At 41.3% G+C, this 24,017-nt stretch overlaps 1 pseudogene; it reads left to right on the forward strand.

Moving 5' to 3' along the window:
- The first annotated feature begins 694 nt into the window (after positions 1 to 694).
- Positions 695 to 2,303, forward strand: LOC150039994 (deubiquitinase DESI2 pseudogene; annotated as a pseudogene).
- Positions 2,304 to 24,017: the final 21,714 nt, after the last annotated feature.

Raw genomic sequence — 24,017 nt, forward strand, 5'->3', positions numbered from 1 at the left:
TTCTTTCTGAAGGATATATAAAATTCCAGTGTGTTTGTGTGTGTGTGTGTGTGTGTGTGTGTGTGTGTGTGTGTGTGTACACAGTCTCAATTCTTCTTTCCACCCTTGACATTTACCCCTCCCGGTCATAGTTCATAACTTATGTTTTTTTTTCTCCTCCCCTACCTTTCATACCTTTGTCTAGGTGAGAATCCTGGAAATGAGCCTGAAGGGGCGAAGCTGCAGAGTGCCAGCAAACAGATTGTGCAGAAAGCCATCCTGCAAGTGTTTCGGGCAGCTTACATTACAGTGCATTCATACGAGCCCTCGGCCAAGAAGCCCTGTTTTTAAAAAAGTGCGTTGGAGTTTTAGGTCCCCAGGTATGGAGTCCCAGAACCCCAGCTCAGGCAGGCTGAATCTTGGCTGCAAGGCGGGGCCCGGTGCCCGCCCTCGCTCAGGCTCTGCCTTTCCCCACTGGTCTGCTGCCAAGAGGAGGCACCTGAGCCTGAGTGGGTAGCCCGCGGCCCGACCCCGGCCTTCCACAGGCTCCCATCGGCGGCCCCTGAGCGGCCCAGCTTCCCGATGCCCCGCCTTGGTGGCTGTGGGTCGGGCTGGACGCTTAGTGCCCACCCCAGGCACCGGAGAGGACCACCAGGTGGAAGCGGCCCCGCCCTGCGGACCCAGAGCAGTGGGAGGAGAAAGAGCCGAGGTGAGAATGAGGGTAGACCAGTTAGCTGTGCTCCACGTGTAGGAAGCATACTGGATGAACGAATGCACCGCATCTATTGGACTGGAGTGTTCCATTCAGGAATTGACATGTAGGGCAGAGAATCTGCTCGTGGTGGCCGTCCTTACTCTTTTTCTGGAGTATTTGAAGTTTCCCCAGGAAATGCTTCTGAACTAGGAGAAACATGTAAATTTAACTGTTGTTTTAGGGAGCACTGATTTCCTAGAAGATGATATAGAAAAAATAGTAGAGGAACTGGGAAAAGGATATAAAGGCAATGCCTGTCATTGAAGACATAAAAACTGCAATCGTTTTTCTTCAGCTTTATCAGAGATTCTTTGTGGGAAAGAGATTCCTGGATGGATCAATCGACTTGCCTACTTCAGTTCCCGTATACCCTTTCTCCAGAGTTGCCTCCCAAAGGAGTGGCTCACTCCTGCAGCCCTGCAGTCCAGTGTCAGCCAAGAGCTCCAGATGAGCTGGAAGAAGTGGAGGATGCTGCTGCATCTGCCACGATGAAAAATGCTGCTGCAGGCGCCAGATCCTGACACCACACTAAGCTATAAATGTCTCCCAAAGTCACCTTTGGAACTGTCTCCGGCAGTTGAACATCATTAGAGAAAAGAAAACAGAGTAAGCATCCTTTGGGTACTTTGTATGCAAAGATGGCTCTCCCCCAATCCCAGTTTTTCAGCTCAGGATTATATTTGTAATCTTAAAAAAAGGATATATATATAGATAGATAGATACACACACACAAATACATACACACACACACACACACACACACACACACACACACACACACACACACACACACTATATCTATCTATCTATCCCTTGGCGCAGGAGGGAGAACTTTCTATGAAGCAAGATACTCTCTGGTTTTTTACCCACTTGTAAATTTGGATTTACTTCTGTTTTATACAAGCTCTGTTAAGTTGTGTTTACAGTATTTTGTATCGCTGTTTACAGATCTTGCATGGACTTCTGCCACTGTAAAAGAAGAAAATATTCATCTTCAAAAATGAGGCAGGTAATATAATGAATGACTGTTGTCCTTAATGTGCTATGTTATCTCTCATATCCTTTGCTGTCCCTTGGTTATCTCATATTGTTACAGTATCTCACTTTGTTATCTGATATATTGAATTTATTTGTATTTGGTTATTTGAAATTTGATAGTGAAGGGGGAAAAACAAGATGGGGGGTGGGGGGAGGGTAATGGGTACCAAGACATGTGAAAGGGTATCAATGTATGTGAATTAATGCACCTTCTATCTGGCAAATATCATGTAACCCTTTTATTAATTACAATAAAAATATATTTAAAAAATGAGGCAGGTGGGCCGGGAGTTTGGCCTAGTGATTAAAGTGCTTGCCTTGCATGCATGGAGACCCGGGTTCGATTCCTCAGTACCACATATAGAAAAAAGTCGGAAGTGGTGCTTAGGCTCAACTGGTAGAGCTCTAGCCTTGAGAAAGCCCAAGGACAGTGCTCAGGCCCTGAGCTCAAGCCCAGGACTGGCAAAAAAAATGAGGCAGGTAATCTTCATACACTTCCTGACAATTGCCAGAGCAATGGCATAAACAATAGACACAAAAAGTTCCTACACAGAGTTTCCAACACCTGCTTAAGAATTGTCCTTTAGGTTTGTATTTTAGCATTTTGGGCAATCCGATGCAGAGAACCAGACTGGCTTGATACATAGGAGCACATGGTGGGCCCCGGGCACGGAGGAGTCCAGCCAGGACCTCCTCACACCCTTCCTGTTCCGAGGAGCCTATCTCCCAGGTGCCCGTGGGGCAGTGGCTTTCATCCCAAATATCCGTCCACCTAGGCTGAGTGATATTCTCCTGTCTACCTGCCTAGCTTGGATGCCTTTGATTCAAAAATTCAGATGATTTCCATTGAAGACATTCTTGTAACTGACGAGTGTTTTTGTACATGTGTTAGGAAAGGGACTCCATTTTTAATAGCTAATAATTTCTTCCCCACAAAAGATTTCCTTGATGGGGTAGGAATAGACTAAATAGTAGCCTTCTGTGCAGCAGTGTGAATTGACATCAACTGCTTTTAACTCTTCAGACTACCTTTTATATTAATCCTCAAAATCATAGCTAATGAAACACACCAGAAAGGTATTTCATACTCCTTGGTATTTCATACTTTTTAGGTTCCATACCAGAAAAAAATGTCAGGATTGTTAGTGATGGGGTAATCTCCCCTTGTAATAGAAAGCTTATTCTTACTGAGTCCTTGTTGGAAAAAAATCATATTTATATGTCTTTAACTTCATCTTTTTCTATCCCAGCAAATGTATGTCTCTGAAACTAACATACTCTTTTGAGATTGAAGTGGTTACCACAGAACAGGCCTGCTTAGCAAGACAGCAACTGCTTTTGTCTGCTTCCAGTGAGTCCTTTGTGTGTAATAGCAAAGTCATTTCATGTCTTGTTTGATGAATGAATATTCACCGAATGACTGTCCTACATAAAATATTGGAAAGAAGAAAAATGATGCAAGGCAGTGACTTCAGCATTATATATCCTTATGTTCTTGGTTTTGACTTTTTTCATTTATTTAAATGTTTGGATTGTAGTGTTTGCTGTCTATGTGAACATAATAACTTTTAGTTAACCACAGTTTTAACTTTCCCATAAGCTGATTTTTATCAACTTAAGCACAACCTGTTGATAGGGAAAATAAACCTTGGGTTCTAAGCATATGCCTGAGGAAAATGACGCTACTTTATGCTTTCTGACTGTTTTATATCTGTATCCAGCAAGGAAAGCGTGACAGATCAATGTCAGTTCTGTTGCAGGCAGAGCACTTGTTTTAAGAGATGTGATAGCGATGGAGGAACATATGACTTCAGTGAAATATTGACTTAGTTCTGCTTGTAGATGGAGTCTGGCTCTAGCAGTAAGTTGTTTACTGTGCACAGAATCCTAACACCCAAACCTGATCAGTAAGAAGTATTTAATGCTGTCAGCTTGGGCTTTTTAAATAGTCTGGATCACAGCTTCTGAAGTACACGTGTTTGAAACCTGGGCTACTGCCTCAGAGGAGTAACCTGCCTTGGTTAGATATTCCTAAGTAGCCATGAATGTCTCATTCTGTGCCTGCTTATTTAGAATGCACATTGGTGACTTGATGGGTACTTCCCTGTAGCTGTTTTCATCTGCAGCATTTGCAGCTTAGAAATAATGAGAAGAGCCCCAGTAGGGGGGAAAATCAGTGGCATAAGGCCAATTATCTTACTGACAGTCAGCAGATAAAACTTTAGACATGTGACTGCTTACAATCTAGTTGTAACTGAAGATCAAGACAATCTCAGTTCAGTCCTGCTCTACAGTTCAAATTGCCCCTAAAGCTTCAAAACGACTCTTGTTATTTCTACCTGGACTCGTCCTTTAGAAAAGTTCATGTTAAAAATCTGATCATTAATGTACATGTAATCAGGTTCAGATGAAGTTTTTATAGTTGTAACCAAGTAAACCACATTTCTCCTGGTGGTTTGAACATAATAATAGTGTTACAAGTCAGATGATTCTAGTTTCTCCTATTTCTTTTAAAGACACTTTGTGGGGGGCGGGGGACATCAACTTTGGCAAGTGTGGCTTGTGGAAGAGCAGGTGGTGGTACAATCTGAGAGCACCGCCACTTGATGCCAGAACTCCAGCCAACTGTCGCTCTGACCGCCAGCAATAGCATAGATGACCCATCACCAGCATTGGTGCAGAGCAGGGATTTCTGGCTTTGGTCAGCACCAAGGACAGCTGCGTGGCTGTCTTCCTTGACCACTTCCATCACACAGTGGTAGCAGCATTCCCTGTTTCAGGGTTCTAATCTGTCTTTTTACAGCTTCATTTCAGTAAGATGCCCTGTGATTTTAACACTATTTTTTCCTTAAATGACCTGTTTAAAAGACTCGTTTTCTTTAGCAAATTAGCCATACTGTTTTGTATCCCCCTTCTCTTTATTGTGGTTTGAGGGTGCAGCTTAATTGTTAGATTTTCATGGTCCGCTCATTCCCTACACTGATACGCGCAAGTCTTCATGTAGGAAGGTGCTCAGCTGTCAAGAATCTCCACAGATGCCACTGTCCTGTCAGAGTGTTTCTGTAAAAGTACCAAGCGTCTTCACTTTTGCTACATTGGACTATCATGTTATAACATTGAAATACATCAATTTATTAAAAAATACTTTTGTAAGAAAAAATGTGCATTTGATGATTCTGCTCATTTTTATGCAGTGCCTCTAAAACATAGTGGGGTCAAACGTGGCAGTTTTGCAGCCGAATTTCCTTTTGAGGGTCTTTTCTTTTCCTTAACAAATGAAGGTCTTATTTATTCTGCCTTTTATGCATTTTTACCTATGATTTGAACCAACGGTCTTTTTATGAAGCATTGAGTACATTTCTGTGTCTTTTATGAATAATGAAGGAAATATTAAAAGATACTAAGCATGAGGCATGCTGGAAAGATTTAATTCCTTTCAAATAACTGAATTAAAGGCTTCTGTGAAAAGCATTCAGGTTCAAGATCAAATTTAGCAAAGGCACGTTCTCAAACCCAGTGACTCACGATCATATTTATATTTAAAAAAAGAGAGGAGTTTATGTTTTGTAGGAACTCTGTACATCTCAGTTCTCTGAATTATTTCACAGTTGATGTAGGCTTTCTGTGCAGAAATTAACTGGGGATTTATAAGTTTCTTTTCTCATTTCAAGGTTAAAGACGAGTGAGTCAATATGTATGATTTATGACTATTGAAATTTAGTGGCTGAATAGAGAACGGCTAGATTTGTGAACCCCTAGACGGCTGCCCCAACTGGTGGTCCTTACCCTTGGGGTTGGTTGTAAAGGGCAGAGCTTTTGGAAGGAACTCTGGGGCCTTATAGAAGTTATGTCATCGTCTGGCTATGCATTTGTATTAGCATCATATAAATAGAAATGTCTTTTCTCCTTGTTCCAATTAGACTTTTTTTGTGAGATTGTGAAAAGCATAGGGGTTAGAAATGAGGAACCAAATAGGAAAAATCACTTCTTTTAACTCTTTGTAGCATGAAAATAATGTGGGAAGAATAAGGTGCCAGAGTTGTGAAGGCATCTACAGAGATATGTGCATAGGTGTGTGAGTGGGGCGATTTCCTGCTTCATTCTCTGGGTTCAGTGCACATCTTTCTGGAGTCTAAGAGAGTTTCAATTGTTTTTGTGCTTCACAAAAGTTACTGAGTTGGAGCTCCTGGGGACAGAGAAGTGAGAGCTATAACATTGTGGCCATGTTGCTTGAAAAGATCTGGTGTACACTAAATATGGGATTAGCATTTACAAAACTTACCATGGTCTCTGGAGTTGTCGTGAATGTGAAAGGCACCTATGGTTCTTGCAGTATTGTAGGTGGAAGCGGTATGATCCTCAGTGAGGATGGGAGAGTACAGAGGAGAAGGGTGCTGCTGCAAGAAGGTCCATAAGACTCTCATCTCCCGTAAAATACTCAGAGAAAGACAGCTACGGGCTGTGCCTCAAGGGGTAGATCCCTATCTTTGAGCAAAGAAGGCTCAGGGACACAGTTTGAGTCTCAGTTCAAGCCCCAGAACTGGGGGAAGACAAAAAGAACTTAGAGGTATTCAGTGGTATTTTACATGGAGAAATGCTCATAATGAGGCAAGGCAGACTCTTCTGAGACCAATTCAGACAACTGAGAGAAGACATTAGAATCATCTGCTCCATTTATTTGGTGTGTGATCTATAAATTTAATAACAGTATTTGAAAATGTATATGTATTTCAGAAAATACATTCAATCCCATACATCAAATATACAAATGAGATAATTATTCATTACCAGACCTGGAGTTCTTTCTTCTTCTTAAAGGTTAGAGGAAAAATTAAAAAAGCAAATACATAAGATAAAGATGTAAAGATCCTATTTCAGCTATAAGTCATGGCTACAATTCCTTAATTAGTATTCAAAATTAATTAAGTGAAAATGTTTGAATTCGTAAAAAATTAACTTTGTTGTTTTCAGTGTCTTTATCACTGAGCTCTTTTCTTCTGATTTTCATGTGAAACCACTGTTGTTGCAGCCATGGTTGTTGTCAGGTCATTGTTCATGTCATTCAAGCTTGTGACTATAGAAAAACCTTACAGATATACAGAAGTATGGCTGGTGGGAATATTTCAGCAAGCAATTAACTCAAGAACACAGAAAGCAACCTTGCACATCCCATAAGCTATGGAGGATGGGGTATCAAATACATATTTTTTAAAGTACTAATATTTTCACTAGGATAGTAATAGAATACAGAAACACTTTCCAGGAGAGAATTTGCTTATGTATCAAAAGATGATATTTGTATGATAAGAAGGATCCTAATACTGAATTAAGCAAAAGAAAGGTAATGGTCAGCTGGGCTCTACTAGTTGCATCTGTAATCTTAACTTCTCAGGAGGCTAAGATCTCAGAATCCATATTTGAAATCTGCTTAGGAATCAAAGCCTAACAGACTTATCTCTAATAAACCTTCAAATATTCAGTAGTAGAGTGGTGGCTCAAATGGGTGAGTGGTAACCAAGAGTAAAATCACCTCAGTGGGCTGGAAGCATGGCCTAGTGGTAGAGTGTTTGCCTAGCATGCACGAAACTCTGGGTTCAATTCCTAGGTACCACATACATAGAAAAAGCTGAAAGTGGTGCTGTGCCTTAAGTGGTAGAGCACTAGCCTGTGAAAATGCAAGGACAATGCCTCTTTCTTTTGTTCTTTCTTTCTTTCTTTCTTTCTTTCTTTCTTTCTTTCTTTCTTTTTTTTTTTTTTGGTAAGTCCTGGGGCCTGAGGTCGGGGCCCCAGTTATGAGTACAAGCCTTGGAACTGGCACAGAAAAAAGAAAGAAGAAACAAAAGAAAAACATCTCAGTGCCCAGGCCCTCAATTAAAGGCCTAGGATCAACAGCAATAGAAAAAGAAAGAGTATTTTCCTAGATGCACAAGGACACAAGAGCATATTGATCTATACATTAAGAAAAAGCTTTCACTGACAAGAAAACTCAATGGAATTTTATTCAGTGTGTTAGTTCTAAATACTGAAAGTTTTACCACAATGTAAACTTTCCCTTAGGAAGAAAAAAGGTATAATAAGCTTAAAGAAATTAAAAGGACAATTTCTTTCTGCTTGTGCTCTCTCTGTCTCTCTGTCTCTCTGTCTCTCTGTCTCTCTGTCTCTGTCTCTGTCTCTGTCTCTCTCTCTCTCTCTCTCTCTCTCTCTCTCTCTCTCCCCCCTCCCCCCTCTCGATTTCAACTTTTAAACTTAGGGCTTCTCTTAACTCTTGCTCAACTTTCTACACCATGTCTGGCTTTGACCTCATCTCATAAGGCACACTGCCTGCCTCCTTTAATGCTACTTATTGTGAACAGGGAGTCTCCCAGACTTTCGTGATGGGTTGGCTTTGAACATGGACCTACCAAATCCCAGGCTCTTGATTATCTAAAGGAGAAATATCTGGTAAGAAGAGCTATTTCTTTTCTTTTCATATATTTTTACTGTAATTATTAGAAATGTTACATTATATTCACCAGATAGAAGGTGCATTACTTCACAAACATTGATACCCTTTCTTATGTCTTGGTCCCCATTTCCCTCCCTCCGCTCTGCCCCTCATCTTGTTTTTCCCCTTTCCTTACCCTATTCCAAATAACCAGATAAGCATATGTACAGTATATCAGACAACAAGCTGAAAAACTGTAACAATATGAGATAAGCCTGGAACAGCATAAGAGATGAGAGATAACATAGCACGTTAAGGATATCAATCACTCATTATATGGCTTTTGTTTCTATATCCCGGAGGTCCTTTCATTTAGTATCATACCATATGGCCTTATGTATCTCGGTTTGTTCTGTTGTAAATCTCTGCTAGGGGAGCCCAAGGTTTCTACTGATTATGACAAATGAGGAACACCATTGAGCCTATGTTCCTTTGAGTCTGGCATAAGAACAGTTATTTGTTAAGTGTGAAAAATGAGTCTTGGACTTTTTTCCAATTGATTACAACGTAAACACCAGGATAATGGGTATCTTTCTAGCTGACAACTGCCCAACCCCTGACTGTCAGGGTAAAATGATGAACCTAGGCATGCTCTGCTCGTCTCCCTGGACAATGATCCTCCTAGAGATTCACTTGTCTCTCAGCTTTCTTTCCATGGAGGATCAAGGTCTCATTAGGAAATCCGTTGTCTGAATAGGGACTTTTCCACCTTCTGGCTTCCATCTCAGGAACAAAGGAAATTTAAATCTTTCTCAACATCTTCATTGGAAGGGGTGCTAGAGCTAAAATTCTTTGCTCACAGATACCTGTCCATCATGTCAATACAATGCAAACATGCGTAGTTTGTTCACCGATGGTGTCTCCATAGGTTAATATTTAGAAATGGAAACTGATTCAGTTTTGAATATATAACACAATTTTAACATGGCATGAAGCTATGATTCCTAAGTTCCTATTGTATATATGGGTTCCTGGGCTTTCTTCCATTTGGTTATCATGCCTATTGGTTCTTTAATCTGTGTGTATTCAAAGCAAAATATCCAATGTGAATCTATGCTGAGCTATATTTAAATTAGCCAATAAACATTTGATTTTATTTTCTGATCCAATTCATTAAAATGAAATATTCTGTTTTTTTGTGATATTAAACACCCTTCTCAAACACCACTCAGACACAACTGGTTAGATTATGTCAGATTCTTCACTCGCTCAATCCACATACTGAAGTTCACAGCACAGCACACGATATATTTCTGTCCAAATCTTTGGCACTAATGATTTTAATATGAAATTATGAATTTGAAACCTCTGAGAATTATCAAATTCGAAAGAAGCTAAGAGTTAGTAACAAAATAGGATTCACAATTCAGAATGCTTAGTCTTGATTGGGATTTAAACTTTTATCACATGAGCCATATTTACTTATTTTTTTTTAATTTTTCTTGGATGTAGGACCTGAATTCTGGGCCTGGTGTTTCCTTGAGCTCCTCAGCCCAAGGCTACTGCCCTACCCCTTGAACCACAGCACCACCTCCATTTTTCTGGTGGTTAATTGGAGATCAGTGTCTTATGGACATTAGGGCCAGGGCTGGCTTTGAATCCTGATCCTCAGATCTCAGCCTCCTGACTAGGTAGGACTATAGGCATGAGACACCGTGCCCATCTACATGAGGCATATTTATTATCAGAAGCACAATTCATAATCATCCATTTTGAGTGTAACTCTAAGTATCATATTGAATATAAGATATTGACATTTCTAAGGAGTGTCCCAATATTCATACTTATGAAATGAATTATAGAGCACTTAATGCTTTGTCCCACTGATTGTTTAGAGTAACCTGGGATATAAATTCCTTTGGCTATATTATTGAAAATACAAAGACCCCTTATAGGAGAAGATAGAATGTAAATAATGAACATACCAAAGGTTATGTTCTCTCACATATGTCTTGCCCTTCTGCTGCATTAGACTGAGTCATGTCCTGCCGAGAAAACCATTATCTTTTATCAGTCTCACCTACTAAAATCAGATAAATCATGGTATTTAGAGCAAAAGAAAATTTGATCCTTAAAGAGCAAAAGTGCAAATCCTCAAGTATTCAAAGTAACCAAGAGCAAATTTTTTTTGCCAGTCCTGGGACTTGAATTCAGGGCCTGAACACTGACCTTTGGCTTTCTCAAGGCTAGAGCAATACCACTTGAGCCACAGCACCACTTCCAGCATTTTTTGTGTATGGGGTCCTGAGGAATCGAACCCAAGACCTCATGCAAGCAAGGCAAGAGGCTACCACTAGGCCATGCTCCTGGGCCTAGCAGGAATTACTTCAGTGACCCAGATCTTCATCACTTGAATATATACAGAAGCTTACCCAAGATAAGTGCATGGAACCATTTTGGTGGCTAATTTATTGGGTGCAATTGAAACAAAAGGATAAAAAGAAACAGTAGGGGGGGCAGGAGTTTGGCATAGTGGTAGAGTGCTTGCCTAGCTTGCGTGAAGACCCTGGTTCGATTCCTCAGTAACACATACATAGATCAAAGCCAGAAATGGTACTGAGACTCGAGTGATAGAGTTCTAGCCTTGAGAAAATCCAAGGACAGTGCTTAGGCCCTGAGCTCAAGCCCAGCACTGGCAAAAAAAAAGTAAACAGTAGGGCCAGGAGCAGGAGTGGATAGTGAAACTCATTACGAAGCCCCATTCTGTGGCTTGCTCCACTGATCCTATTCAGAGAGCTTGATGACTTAAAAAATTATCAATTCACAAGGTCACTTTTGACCTGTAATGAAAAAGGCAAATGCAGTGTACTACTTTAATTATTCTGTGGATCTACTTCTAAGCTTACCTTTATTAGCTATCATTTTGATTGACCATTTAACGTAACAGTAAATCTGTTGAGAAAATTTCAGTTAAATGTCTTTTTAGAAGTAAACTGGACTACTTACCTTGCCCTCGTGCCTTCACTGGAGTTTGTATCCTTAGCTCTTCAGCCTCAGAGGACTGAGCAGCACACTTCTTCAAAAGAACTAAGCAAGGAGTCTGCAGAATAATGGGATGAACAATGAGCCAGTGGGAGATGTGGAGATCACATTCTGACAAGATGCTTGAACTTCCTCTCTTAGCAGGAATGGGACAGGAAAATGTGAGAAACATGTATATGACATGAAAGATCATGAATACAGGGGCTGATACACGACTTGTATGGCCAGTATGTCTTTTTAAGATGTAGAGCCATTGACCAGGAATCCAAACACCTATGTCCAGTCACAACTTCCTGACACACAGAGTGATAGCTAGGGTGCATAGTTCAACCAGGAATTTATTGGGAATAAAAGCAAAACAGAAGGACAAGTCATGAGTTCAAGCCCCAATTCCAATACCAGGAAGTACATAAATGACAGATAGAAAAGACAGACTCATAGATGATAGATTGTATGATCATATCTGCACATAGGTACTTGTATTTAGGGAGGAATTATCTGAACATATTAATATTAATATTCAAAGACATGAGCAATCTAACTTGTTATGGAAGTCTAGGAGATAATTTTGAAACTTTTTGTATGGTGACAGTTTCTATGACTAGTTTTTAATCTTTATATTCATGACTATTCATTGCTTCAGAATTTTTCTGTGAAATGCTGTGTTACAATTAAAAGAAAAAATAAATACTTGACCTTTCTGACCCAGAGTCTATAAAACTAGCCTCAGGTATCTTCAGCTAATCACAGTCCTTTACTTATGATATTCAAATATCTATTGCTGAAGAAAGCACATAACCCTAAATTCCTATACATGTTCTTTCTCATGATCTTTTCTTTTGTTCCAATTAATAGCACTGCTGAGAATTAGTCTCTTCACTAATAACACTTTTCTATGTTTTTAAATCTGCTTACTTCAGAAAGGCGAAAAAGCAGATTACATTGAAATGCAAACTTGCCTGCTCTTGTTTTCTAACACAGTAAGCTTAAACATAGGGCCTAAATGTTATCCTTTCCCTTTTTACAATCAAGGCTACCGTTGTACCACTTGAGTCATAGCTCCATTTCTGATTCTTTGCTGCCACTACTGTCTTCAATCTGATCCTCAGATCTCAGCTTCCTGAGTAGCTAGGATTCCAGGCATAAGTCCCTGGTGCCTAGCTCAAAGAAAATCTTTATACATATGTCTTGCCACTGAGCAAAAGATCAACACAGAAAAAAAAGCCATATGGTATAACGCTAAATGAAAGGACCTCCAGGATGTAGAAACAAAAGCCATATAATGAGTGATTGTTGTCCTTGATGTACTATGTTATCTCTCATCTGTTTTACTGTCCCTTGGTTATCTCATATTGTTATAATACTTCACCTTATTATCTGATATATTTTATATATGCTTAAGTGGTTATTTGAAATAGGAGAGGGAAAGGGGGAAATTAAGTTGTGAGAGGGGAGGGGGGAGGGAAATGGGAAACAGGACATGAGAAAGGGTATCAATATTTGTGAAGTAAGGCACCTTCTATCTTATGAATATAATGTAACCCTACTATTAATTACAATAAAATATATGGAAAAAAAAGAATTGTGCTTGAGAGACAGCAAGGGAAGAGATGACATTGTCCACAAAGGAATGTACTTTTTACTTGAATATAACTAACCCCTCTGTACATCACCTTTATAATGACAATAATACAAAATAACTAAATTAAAAGAACCATAGAAGGAATCTGTAGAATAATGATATAAACAAAATGAGCTGTGGGGAGTTGTGAAGATCACATTCTGACAAGATGAATTTCCTCTTTCAAGAGCAATGGAATATTAAATGTGAGAAGCCTGTCTGTGAAATGAAAGATCATATATACATGGGGCTCCGATAAGCCCTGTATGGCCAGTATGTCTTTTTTAGGATGCAGAGGCCACTGACCAGTAATCCAAACATGTATGTGCAGATACAACTTCCTCAGACACAGAATCATAGCTAGGGTGCCTATTTCGCCTAGTATTTCAGTTAGGAAAAAGCCAAAACCTGAGAGCAAGTCCTTGAGTTTAAGCCCCAATGCCAGTACTAGGAGATAGTATCTGCACATATGTGTATTTATATCCAGAAAGGAATCATCTGAACATATTAAAATTCAAAAGCATCAGCAAACTATCTGGTTATAGGACTAAGTTAGTGGTTAATTTTTCTGGATGATGGCGGTTTCTATGGTTTTAGTGTTTCTTTTTCTTTATACTCATCTCCTAAATTGTTTTATGAAAAACCTTTTGCCAGTCTTTGGACTTGAACTCAGGGCCTGGGCACTGTCCTTGGACATTTTTTGCTCAACACTCGCACTCTGCCACTTGAGCCACAGCACTACAGCTGGCTTTTTCTATGTAGGTGGTACTGAGGAATTGAACCCAGGGCTTCATGCATGCTAGGCAAGAACTCTACCACTAGGCTATGCTCCTGGCCCATTCTCCAATCTTTTAATTAAAACAGATTATTTTCTTTGGGCTCCCCTACAACAATCCCCTGTGGTTTGGTTCCTAGTTAACATTTCTACTAAAAATAAAACCTACTTCCACCCATCACACCATGCCCTTAAATCTCCCCTTATATCCCTCTGTGCCATGCTATACAACTTTTAATTCCTCAGATGTCCTGTCCAATCCCAACGTGTGCCAAACCAACCTCTGCATTGTCAAGTCCCTGGCCAGTCCCAATGATGCCGCTTTGGGTGCAGCTCCTCCTTGACCAGATGTATGGACCCAGGCTTTTCCTCCCCCTGTAAACTGGTCTTTCCAATTCCACAGTACACGCTGTACTCCCACACTTAGTTCAAAACTGTAAACACCCAAGCCCTAAACCCTCATCCAGGCCAACAGAAATGGGCCATTTTTCTCCCAGTTGTTGAGGGAGTAAACTTGGTGTCAACTATGGCATCCTTAGGGCTATCTGTTGGGAGTCCCCACCAATAACTCGGTGAACACTTACTCTCCTCTGTTGAGGGTTCTCGAACGCCCTGTGCCTTTTACAAACTCAAATAAACATAAAAAAAAAGGCTGAAGTGGTAGAGAGCTAACCTTGAGTTAAAAAAAAGCTTAGAAACAGCACCCAGGCCGACTGAGGTCAAGCCTTTAGGGTACAGACAGACAGACACACACACACACAAACTACAAATGGATACGTAGAGTAAAGTCTGCTGTACAAATAACTGGCTCAGGGACTAAAGCTTGAGCTAACAGGAGATGGTTTTTACTGGATTCCTTCCTTCAATTCCACTCAGTCAGGTAAATGAACCCAGTAGGGTGACTCAGGCCTGGGGGTGGGATGGGCCAAGGTGAGGCATTCACCACAGGTTGCTTCTGATTGGCTAATTGTAGGAGCGTCTTCATGAATCGTCCAATGAGAAGCGTCCATGGCAAGAGGCGCATGCTGCCGGTGTGAGTGCGGCTGTCTCCTCCTGAACTTTAATTCAGTCCCTGCAGCTGAGTTGCTGCTCAGTAACAAATCCCACCATCCCAGTTGGGGAAGCTGAGCTGCGGTCCTGAGCGCGGCCTCTCGGGCTCTTCCCTGGACGCCAGCGCCCTCCACCCCGGGCCTCAGCCCCGCTGCTGACGTTTCTCCGGGTTAGACTCCCACAGACGTCACGGCCTGGGCTGGTTTCAGAGCCCCCCGCGGGGGTGTGGGGTACAGTGCCTGTGGATCTCCGCAAGGATAGCGGTGCGTGGGGAGCTGGAAGTGGTGAGTGCGGACGCCGGTCCGCGGTCAGGATCCTGGGCGGGGTGGGGGGCAGAGCCTCAGCTGGGTCTGGTAGGCCCTAGGGGGCCGGGTAGTGAAGAGCTCCTCCAGGTAGTGAAGGGCTCCTCAGCCCTCCAAGGCCTGAGAGAAGGGCTGGGGAGGGGCGGGGCTGGCAGCGGGCACCTGAGTCCTAGGAGTCCTGCCACCTGGTCCTGGCCATCCTGTCTGCTCCAGAGGAGGTGAAGTCACCACAGGCTGTGTGGGGTGGAGGAATTTATTATTTGTAAGAAGGAGCAGGGGGAATGTGGTGTCCCCAGTCATCTGTCCTTTCTCCTGGTTTTCCTAAGAGACTTTTCAGGGCCAAGGAAAGCAGGGTTTAAATCCCTGGGCCATTCTGAGTGCTCCCAAGATAAATAATGTGAATTTTCACCTGTCTCCTAAATTACCAAACACATTGGAGATGGAGATCCATATGCACATCTGGTGGTGGTGGATGTTGGAGAGATCTGTTGTCCTCTCTGACATGTGACTGATTTCAGGTTTGTTTTATGATGTCGATGTAGGTGTGTGCATGTGTTTGTGTTCATGTATGAGTCTGGGCGCTAAATTCAGGGCCTGAGCTTTTTCACTCAGGCTGGTGCTCTACCACTTGTGCCACAGCCGCCCTTCCTGCTTTCTGGTGGATAATTGGAGATAAGAGTCTCACAGATGTTCCTGCCCAGTGTAGCTTTCAAATCTCATCCTCCTGAGTAGCCAGGATTATACAGGTTACTTCTGCCCCTGGCAACAGGATGAATGTTGACTTTTAATGGTTAGTTTTTTGGGGGAAGGGGGGTCATGGGTCTTGAACTCGGCCTGGGTCCTGTCCCTGAGCTCTTCAGCTCAAGGTGACTGCCCTACCCCCGAGCCACAACCTCACTTCTCATTTTTTAGTGATTAATTGGAGATAAGAGCCTCACAGCTTTTTAGTGCCCAAGCTGGCTTTGAACCCTGTTCCTCAGATCTCAGCCTCCTGAGTAGCTAGGATTACAGACATGAGCTTCTGTGCCAGGCTTTGTGCCTCCATTTCTGTGTCTTCCCGTTAGCCCCTGGAATTCATTTAGATAAATATAATATAGGATCAGAGTAGATGTTGATTTTCCTTCTTTGAACCTTGAGTCATAATTAATTGTTCTTTCAACAAGAGGTGAACTGTTTAAAATGAAAAAATCACAGTTCTGTATTACTTTTAACACTATTCAAATATTTCAATTAAGAGATACAATGCATTAAAACCAATATCAAAGTGTGTGTCTACAGGAAAACTCTTTAACTATTGTAAATATAATGAATTTTAGAGTAGAAGAGATGGAGTTGACAAAGTCAAAGTATTAAAATTTTCAGTACTATTCCAACACTGGTGGCTCACATCTGTAATCCATGCTACTGGAGTGTGAGATTTAAGGATCACAATTCCAAGCCTGTTTGGAAGAAAAGTCCATGAGATTCTTATTTCCAATTAACTACTAAAGTAAGAAGTAGAGTCTTGGCTTAAGTGGTAGAATGCCAGACCTGAGCCGAAAAACCCAGGGATGTTGCTCAGTACTGAGTTCAAATCCCAGGACCTGCACCAAAAAACAAAAAAACAAAAAAGGTGGGGGGAGCGGGCAAAATACTTTCAAAATAACATGCTGAGTTGATGTGTTGAGTGAAAACTCACTCTTTAAATTAAAAGTGTGTGTGTGTGTGTGTGTGCACGCGTGCACGCGAGCATGTGCATGCACATGCACATGGATGCGTTCTCAGGCACACACGCGCTTGGGTTCCTGCATTCGTGAGTGTTTATGCCTAATAGCTAGGATAATCGTAGCCGAGGCTATGTGCCTAGCTTGAAGAGCTTCTTTTTTCCTTTCCTTTTTTTGTAGGTCATGGGGCTTGAACTCCAGGCCTGTCCCTGAGCTCTTCAGCTCAAGTCTACTGCCTTGCCCCTTGAGCCACAGCCCCACTTCCAGTTTTCTAGAGATTAATTGGAGATAAGAGTCTCAGACTCTTCAAACTTAATAGCTTCTTTCTGGAAGATAGGCTCCCAAACTGTACATCAGGGATTAATAATACCCCTGGATAACCCCGTGGTGCTATGAGGACTGAATGTGTTAATTAGTATAAAAAGTGCTTAGAACAATGCCTGGCAGATAGAAAGCCCTCAATAACTCATATTACTTTGATCTTGAAATCACATAGATCTTGTTTGTGATAGGACAGCCTGGCTGACTTTGTGGTGACCGAGTATCTCTCACCATGGAGGATCAGAGAGATGAGCCAGGAATTGCCTGTCAACCTGGCTTCTTCTGCAGTACGTTTGCTTGTGGCTAATGGAGGTATTCTCTTAAAAAAAATCCATGAGGATTTCAAATTGCTGGCTAACACATTGGTCCTAAAAGTTGATTGAGTTGTGAATAGGTATAAAAAATGAAAACAACTCAGAGGGCTCATATTCTCTTTACTATGCTGAAGTTAGATCTAAAATGCGGTGGGATATGACAAATGATAAAGGAATTCTAGCTACTCACATACAGGGAGACCAGAAGAGAATTCTCTTGAAAGAATCACAAAGGTGCAATGCCTGAATACCTTTTCATATTTATATAAAATAATATATGTACTGAAATGAACTCCAAGATATAAAAACAATGGACTTTTTTTTTCCTTTTTTGCCAGTCCTGGGGCTTGCCCTCAGGGCCTGAGCACTGTCCTTGGGTTTTTTCCGCAAGGCCTAGCACTCTGCCACTTGAGCCATGGTATCATTTCTGGCTTTTTCTATGTATGTGGTACTGAGGAATTGAACTCGGGTCTTTGTGCATGCTAGGCAAGCACTCACTACAGCCAGGTTTCTAGCCTGGTCTATTTTTGTCTGAAAACTTGACACTACTGTCAGCATTAACGTCACCACCTAGTGCAAGAATAGGGTCAAATACTGACTGCGTGTAAGTTAATGTTGCACGATCTGTTCACAGGGCAATGACAGGAGGTATAGCTTCTTCATCCCCATCTTCTCTGTTGTTGCTGATGTTTCTGATCCTTTGGAATTCAGTGCTTAGTGTACTGGAAAGGAAGTCATTTTTCTCAGGAGGAATCAAACATACATGTTTCTGCTTCACAGTGTTAAGAGTTTTAGAACTAGAAGACATTCAGCACAGCCTACAGATACTTCTACTAGTCTAGTTTTGTGATATTTTGAGGTCTGAATCGGCCAAGCCCACTGTTGTGGCCTGCCAGTAAATTCTTCATTACCATCATCAAAGCCAACATGAATGTTGTGCTCAAAATCAGATGAAGGAGAAATCTTTTTACCTTTTTTTGTTTGTTTTGGTCATGGGACTTGAACTCTGGGTGTGACGGCTGCCCCTGAGCTCTTCAGCTCAAGGCTACCCCCCTAACCATTTAGTTACAGCACCATTTCCGGGTTTTTGGTGGTTAAGTGGAGATAAGAGTCTCATGGACTTTAGTGCCCAGGCTGGCTTTGAATCAAGATCCTCAAATCTCAGCTTCCTGAGTAGCTAGGATTTCAAGTGTGAGCCATCGAGCCCAGGTTTTTACTTTCTTTTTCAGTGCTGGAGAAATGTGAACATAGTTATTCCTGGTTTTTACAAAGAACGGCAGGTGGGGCAGATGTTTCAAATTGATTCACTGATAAAGGATTTTGGATTCACTGATGAAGGATTTTTGCCTCTAGTGCCAAATATAACTGCTCCTCAGGAGGTGTGGTGGTGCTGGAGGCTGGTCTCCCAATTTTCTATTATCAGACATGATTCAGAATTTTGAAAAGATCATAAAAGCCAGCTATCACACTGCTTGATATTTATTTAAATAGGCTGAAGACACTGCATATAAAATTGTTTACAAGAGTCTGTCATTCCAGCCACTTGGGACTCCGATGTGGAAGAATCTCTTGTGCCCAGGAGTTTGATGCCATCTTGGGTATTATTAGGACAAGCAGGTGGCAGAGGAGGAAATATCTCTAGTTCCAGCCCTGTTGAAGAGCTCCAGAGGGGCTGGGAAGCTGCCAGAAGAGGAGCAGCATTGGAGCACGGCTGGGACAGCAGCTATAGCCCAAGGACCAGATAGGACAGGTCTGGGCCAGAGTGGAAGTAAGACAGCCACTACTGCAAGTGGTCACAACTGTGAGAGCAGTGACCAGACGTTAATTATTCTTCCTCCTCCCCTCCCCCTCTCCCTGTCCCTCCCTATCTCCCTCCTCTTCCTCCTCCCTCTCTTCCTCCTCCTCCTACTTCTTCTTTTGTCAGCCATGGGGCTTGGACTATGGGCCTGGACATTGTCCCTGAGCTCTTCAGCTCAAGGCTACCACCCTACCTCTTGAGCCACAGCTAGTGGTTAACTGGAGATAAGAGTTTTACAGACTTTAGTGCCTGGGCTGGCTTTGAACCATGATTCTCATATGTCAGCCTTGTGAGTAGCTATGATTACAAGTGTGAGCTTCCAGGGCCTGGCCAGATGTTGATTCTTAAGTGAAAGGCTGATTAACATCTGACCATGATGGGTCAGATGTTTTCCGGTTTCTGGGTTTATTGATAGAAGGAAACCCAGAAACATAACATTTACATGGATAGGGAGAAAAGAGCTTTGCTTTCTAAAGAAGGCAAAAATAGAATAGAATTGTAGAGAAGGGATGAGAAAAGACAGCAAAATTGGTTCTTACTCTAGAAATCCTTTGTGTATTTTGGATACCGAGGCCAGGACTTGGATTTAGGCATTGTCTCTTAGTTTTTCATTAAAGGTCAGCACTCTACCACTTGAGCTACACCTGTATATCCAACTTTTTTTTACTACTTTATTGGGAAATAAGAGTCTTACAGTTGGGGATGGGAGTTTGGCCTAGTGGTAGAGTGTTTGCTTAGCATGCATGAAGACCTGGATTCAATCCCTTGGTACCACATACATAGAAAAAGCTGGAAGTGGTGCTGTGGCTCAAGTGGTAGAGCTCTAGCCTTGAGAAAGCCCAATGACAGTGTTCAGGCCCTGAATTCAAGCCCCAGAACTGGCCAAAAAAAAAAAAGAAAAGAAAAAAAAATGTAACAGTGGCCCACACTGGCTTTGAAACTTGATCTTGAGATTTGGACTGATTCCAAATTTTTTGTAGATTGTGCAAAGCCTGAGCGGTATGAAAACTGAACTGGACATCTAGTTGGGGTTGGATAACCAACTCATTGGTGTTGTAAACAACAGATAATAGTTATCAAAAGTCATGACAAACTCCTATAGTACAGGTTATTGCCTTCAAAGAACAAACACAAGTGGTATAACAAAAGCCATAAAAAACCTACAGGACAGCATCTAGGCCCTGAGTTCAAAGCCCCCAAAGAAGTTGAGAATATACAAAGTTATTCCTGGTACAGAGATCCTAAAATATCTTGAAATCTGATAACCAATTGGAGTGTCTTAGATTCTTTTCATAAGCTGTTTTCAAATATTGTCTGAATGCATGGGAACATGAACTCTGCCAGAGGGCTGCCTCTCTGTAGCATTGGCAGGCTGGGGACTGGCAGCCTGGCACCCCTGACTCACCCCTCTTAAACTGTCAATACTCAGGAAGCTCAGTTTGAAGCTCTCTTTGGCATGAAAGTCCATATCTCCAATTAATCACCAAAAAGGCAGAAGTGGAGTCATGACTCAAGTAGTAGAATGCCAGGCCTGCACAAAACAACTTAAGGAGCTGGCCGAGGTGGCTCACACCCGTAATCCTAGCTACTCAGGAGGCTGAGATCTGAGGATCACAGTTGAAAGCCAGCCCTGGCACTAAAGACCATGAGACTCTTATCGCCAATTAACCACTAGAAAAGTGGAAGTGGTGCTATGGCTCAAGGGGTAGGGTGGTAGCCTTGAGCTGAAGAGCTCAGGAACAGGGCTCAGGCCCAGAGTCCAAGCCCTACAATGATAAAACAAAAACAAAAACAGCTTAAAAGGGATAACACTAGGCTGAGTTCAAGACCCACAGGACTGGCTATCTGATAGGGAAAACATGTTATAGATTGGCCCCTTTAGTGGATAGTGACTATATAGTGAGATGGATTGGGATAAGCCTGAATGCTGTTACAACTGAATTGTCAGCTGCTGGATAATTAAATCATGTTCCCAAACCACAACATATTAGTTGTCACAAGTGATAACAGATAAGTAGAACACAAGTCACAGCCTTCCCAGGTTGTAGGGAGTGTTTCATGACTGGTTGATTTTAGGCCTCTGGAAAAATCTTTCATGATGGTAAGAGTGGAATAGAAGGCAGTGTAGAGGAACCAGAGTTCCATTTCCTGGCTGCTAAAGTTTTCCTCAGTGTCCCATAGAATGACCTGTGCTGTGTTGTACCAGCCCAGTGCTAGTGGTCTCTAAGGCCTTGAAGCATTGCTGTGTTGGTTTCCATCAAACCATGAGCCACTGAGGCAGCTTCTCCCAGCCCCTTTTCTTTGTCTTTTTAGTATTTTGTTTTTGTCAGTGTATATGTGTGTATACTAGTTCCGAGGCTTAAACTCAAGACCTGGGCACTGTCTCTTACCATTTTTGCTCTAGACTAGTGTTCTACCACTCAGCCATAGCTTCAACTTTTTTTTTGATGATTGAGATATAAGCCTTAATGGACTTTTGTATCTTGTCTAGACTGGTTTCAGATCTCACACCTCAGCCTCTTGACCAGGTAGGATTATAGGCATGAGCCACTGGAACTCAACTGAAATGCTCTTTTGCATCTCCATTTCAGTAGGTTCTATTATGATGTGAGTGGAAGATGGAAAATTTCTTATTCAGGACTTGAGAGTATAGGATGAAATAGATTTCTTCAAATAAATTAGTTGTTTATTTCAGGCTAAATTTACATAATATAAACAAGTGTGGATTTACTGTGTAGGTGAATACTAGTCCATGCTCACTCTGGTGTGTCTTTCTAATCTTTTTCTGTATCCACACTTGCCAAAAGATGAATTACATAGACATTCTTTATATATATAAATAGCTCTGTTCTGTTTTTGTGGTATCTTTGTTCAGTTTGGCTATCAGACTAATACTGGCTTCACAGAATGTGTGGCAAAGTTCTTTCCTTTTCCATTTTATGGAACATTCTTGATTCTTCTTTAAAGGACTGGGAGAATTCAGTAGAGAGAACATTTATTCTTGGGCTTTTCATTACAGTGAGACTATTACTGTTGGAACTATTATGACCAGCACTAAGGGGCTCAGGTGCTTTCCCTGCAGGTTTCACTTCTTTCAAATCTCATCCATACAGAGGGGAAGCTAGGATTATAGGCATGAGTTACTGGCCCCAGGAGATGGGAAATGCTCATTTCCAGCCAGAACTGGCCAAAAAAAAAGATGGCTGGTGAATGTTAAATTGTTGACTAGGCAACACAATATATGTGTTTCTTTTGTTGTTGTTAATAAGTTGAATCTCATTTCCAGTTCTGTGGCTTTTAACTCTTGCTTTTGGAATTATTTGTGGAATATTTTAGGAGACTGTGAAGTTTGAGGATGTGGCCATCAATTTTACTTTGGAAGAATGGGCTTTACTAAGTCTTTCTCAAAGGAAGCTCTACCAAGATGTGATGGGGAAACATTTAAGAACCTGGCCTCCATAGGTAAATATTCCCTTTCTTAACTGTGAGCTGTTCCTGCCCTTGGTAATGCATGATTTAGAATGAAAAATGGAACATGTAGATGAATATATGACTGTAAATATACCATGATCTCATTATGCCATGAAAAGTGAGGTAGTCTTAATATTGTTTCTGTAATGTTGAAGGAATCAATGGTTTCTGTGTTTGTATTTTAGAAAAGAAGCAGGGACAAGAAAATAGTGAAGTTAACCAAAACTCCAGGGAAGAAAAAAGGTAATTGCACTAAGCAGAAACAATACTGTTCTTTCAAATATTGTAGGGTGGCAGGAAATTTTTAAACTAAACAGATAACTCAAATACATAAGGATAGAAATTGACTTAATCTTAGGACATTTTTCTTTTAACATGTATACAAGTGGAGTTCCAAAATTTGTAAATTCAGAAGTCTAAAATATGACACTATGAAGACCATTTGGAGAAGACCATGCAGGCACAGGAGATACTTTTTAATGGTTTAGTGCTTTAAAAAAAGTTCTTAGTTTGTCTGCCTTTTGTTTATCAGAACTACATTTTTAGAGAGGCTCTATGGATCTGAAGAAGAGAGTCAGTTTAATGAAGCCTTCCAACAGAATGTAGAACATACCATGAATAAGAAAACTCTACCCAGACTTGCATCTTTCAAAAACTATATGTTTGGAGAAACCATCCTTGCTCCTTCACCCATGGGTATGCCTTTCAGAGCTCACACAGGACAAATATCTTTTCAGTATCAGGACATATCAGTATATGTGGACAGCCACAACACTCATAAAGAATATGGGAGAGCTTACAGGAAATTCCATCAGGGGAAAATCAGCTGTGGAATGCACAATGAGGAAAATCCATTTGCAGCTAAACAATGTGAAAACTCCTTTAGCAGTTTTTTTCACAGACAAGAAAAAATTGACACTGAAGTTAAACACTGCTGTGAAAGTATGCATTGTAGAAGATCTTGCCCTCATTCTGGTATTCTTCTAGGGCATGAAAGAATCCACCCTGGTGAGAAACCCTTGGCATATGAGCAATGTGGGAAATCCTCTTTTTCTAGTTCTCTTAAAGCACATGAAAGAATTGACACTGTCAAGAAACCCTATAGATGTAAGCAATGTGGAAAAACATTCGCTTTTTCTGGTGCCCTTCAAAGACATGAAAAAGTCACACTGGAGAAAACCCCTATGAATGTATGCAATGTGGGAAAACCTTCCCTTTCTCTAGTTACCTTAAAGAACATGAAAGGATTCACACTGGAGAGAAACCCTATGGGTGTAAGCAATGTGGGAAAACATACATTTTTCGCAGTTCCCTTGGCAGACATGAAAGAAGTCACACTGGCCACAAACCCTACACATGTAAGCAATGTGGGAAAACATTCTTCTCCATTTCCTTCAAAGACATGAAAGAATTCACACTGGAGAG

This window comes from Megascapheus bottae, unplaced genomic scaffold, assembly GCF_031878675.1.
Source record: "Megascapheus bottae isolate mThoBot1 unplaced genomic scaffold, mThoBot2.hap1 HAP1_SCAFFOLD_43, whole genome shotgun sequence".
Classification (NCBI taxonomy): Eukaryota; Metazoa; Chordata; class Mammalia; order Rodentia; family Geomyidae; genus Megascapheus; species Megascapheus bottae.